General features: G+C 42.3%; 1 pseudogene; it reads right to left on the reverse strand.

The window, feature by feature from the left end:
- Nucleotides 1-1,111: 1,111 nt before the first annotated feature.
- LOC123458662 lies at nucleotides 1,112-1,903 on the reverse strand (annotated as a pseudogene).
- Between the last annotated feature and the right edge of the window lie 1,005 nt (nucleotides 1,904-2,908).

A 2,908-nucleotide genomic window follows, 5' to 3' on the forward strand; every position in this document is an offset into this window, starting at 1 on the left:
CTTCCTGAACTTTTAAGAAAAGAGGTGATCAGAGAACTGTGGGTTGGGTTTGACTGAGCACTGTCAGGTGAGGATTTAGACATGCAAGACATCCACATTCAGCATCTCAGTGCTCAGAAAGCCCAACTCAAAGAAGCCAAACATAACGCAAGTGACCACCTCTTTCTTCTAATCCACCTTAAATAGATGAGGAAAAAAAAAAAACCCAAAACCATAATAGGTCAAACAGCTTAATAAGTCAACTAACTACTCTATAGATAAAACCTCCACAAAGGTCAACTGAGGTAATCCAGAGCTAAAACTGAATTGTGCGGCTTTCAATGACGTCCCCAGATAGTTCTGTAACACCATCGTCAACTATTTACACACTGCAAGCCCTCTAAGAAGCTGTCCCGAGAACCACGCACCTGTGTTCCTCTGCCAACCCGAATTAAGAAGTCAGTCCATTTTGCTAGTTTAGCATTTCTAACCGAGCATGTTCTCTATGTGTGGTGACGCTTTGGTACTATCTGCCTATCTTGTTCATCGTACAGGCTCACCTCCTCCTCAGAAGGAGCTCTGGTTCACATAAGGTCTTTTATCAATGTGAAGATGAAGTGGGGTGACTCAGGATGCATGCAGTTAAGCTACCTGTGTCTTTAGAAATTACATTCCCCTTCAAGTTCTTTGTACCAGAAAAGCTCATTCTGTCCTGCTTAATAATCAGTAGTACAGGATTGAATAATCAGAACCTTGGCAAGACCTTAGTACTTTAAAACTATTAACTACCTCTAGGGGCAGGTCATGCTACTGTTAGGACAAATGATCCACATGAGGAAAAAGTGTAGCCAGCCATCCCCAACCACTGCCTCTCCAAACAGGAGGACTAAACTACATGTGGTTATCATACACAACAAATCCCACACCTTTGTCCCCTGACGTCCCCTAAGTCCAGTCACTAGAAGGGGACTGGTAAAAAGACTTAAAGCGCACTTTACAGCAGCATTCGGCTTTCCTATGAAATAGTCAGCATCTTAAATATCATGCACACTTCTTTTTCATTGCAGTAAGTTAGACACTGGCTTCAGAGTTTGTGGGACTGGGGAAGGGGCACAACCCATTCAAATTTATTCTAGAAAATGTCTTTTGGCAGAATAGCAGGTATCCAAGTGAAAAATAGAAGGGTCAGTTTGTTGCTTTGTGGTCCTTTCAAAAATTTAAGTTGCTTTCCGTTCCTGCAGGACCTCAGCCTCCACTCCTGAGTGGGGAGGGGCAGAGGCGCCGCCCTGCTCCTCCGGCTTCTCAGCCACCGCTTTCTCATTGCTGCAGCAGGGCTGGAACAGGCGAGTGTCGATGAGGACTTCCCCAAATCGGCCCTTGTGGATGATCCCACAACATATTTTCTGCCTCCTCCAGTATGTAAGGTCTAAAAAGGAAAAAAAACTGGTGTTCTGTTAGAGCTGGAAGCCATCTCTGTGTCTGAGCCATCGTCTGACTGATTACTGTAACATGGAGACTGGGCTGGCGAGGCACTGGAAGGTGGTACTGTGGGCATCAGAATTGTGACGTTTAAATTCCTTCTGCAGTCTACTGATCGGGTTACTTTTGATCCTGTTTCCAGATAAACTTTTCACTTTCTTTGGTTTCAGTGTTGTCTTTAGGCTGGGTCCTGCCCTTGCATCTACCACATGATTCCAGTTTTTTTTTTTGACCCTGCTGGCAACTTCTTCCATCTTTTCACAAGCAGCACACAGGCATTGCAGATGTCTCCTGAGCGAGTCTCGTGCAACCCAAAACAGCTCTGGAAGTCCTTTTCATAACGCTTGCTATCAGTGAAACGAGAACTGGAGGACTTGGCTCTGCAAATACAACAGCCCTCTATACTTCGGTACATCTTTGGCTTGTGAAAACCAAACATCTTTTAGTCTGGGCAATAGTCTTCCAAGAGCACGCTGGTCCACGCGCAGTGCCGTCGCCACTCTGCAGGCTCCGCCGGGCCTACCCCTGCGAGCACTCCGTCCGCCTCAGCCTGGTCCAGGAAGATTGTCTCCTGCACTTCTGCAGTTGCTACCGCGGCCCGGGAAGGTGTCCTTAGTTCTTTTTTAACTTTTAATTTAAGACCCTGTAAGACTTCCATGATTACTATTTCAGCAATCACTTAATATATCTCCTATTTGACAGAGACTAACTGTATCAGGAGCCTTAGTCATATCTTTTTTTTTTTAAATCTTCACAAAATTTGTCATGTGACAACATGACAAGATCAAATAAAGGAACACCAGGAAGTTTGAATGCTTTGGTCAAAATCATGATTTTAAATGGAAACCAAGGCTCAGAGAAGGTTAAGGAATGAATAATCTGATGATTTCAATGATGTGGTTCTGTCTGTTCACTTATGACAGTTTGAACAAGTCAATCTTATTCCAGTTATCTCAAACCATTGGCTTTGTCAAGTTATTATGTGACAGGATTTCCCTCTAGGCTGCTTGCCATATTGCATATGTGTGGAAGAACCAATGGTCATACAACCCCTTTCCTGTCAAATTTGTATAGGATGTGATAACAGACATATGTATATAATACATACTTTATATTCTATATATCTCAAATATATCAACATTACATGTATTATATACATCCTATTTCTCATTACATACAAATATGATATAGAGAACTTTAGTGTATTATGTCACATTAACATCTACATACATATCTATATACATGCATGCATGTATACATACATATATACACACATACATACATTTCATATATATATATATGTGTGTGTGTGTGTGTGTGTGTGTGTGTGTGTGTATATTGCACAGATAGTGCAGTGGCTGGGATGACAGACACCTTCTCCACATTGTATTCATGAAGCATATGCTGTTTACTATGTACACATACTACCTTTCCTAATAAGCTTTTCTTT

Source organism: Jaculus jaculus, chromosome 2, assembly GCF_020740685.1.
Source record: "Jaculus jaculus isolate mJacJac1 chromosome 2, mJacJac1.mat.Y.cur, whole genome shotgun sequence".
Classification (NCBI taxonomy): Eukaryota; Metazoa; Chordata; class Mammalia; order Rodentia; family Dipodidae; genus Jaculus; species Jaculus jaculus.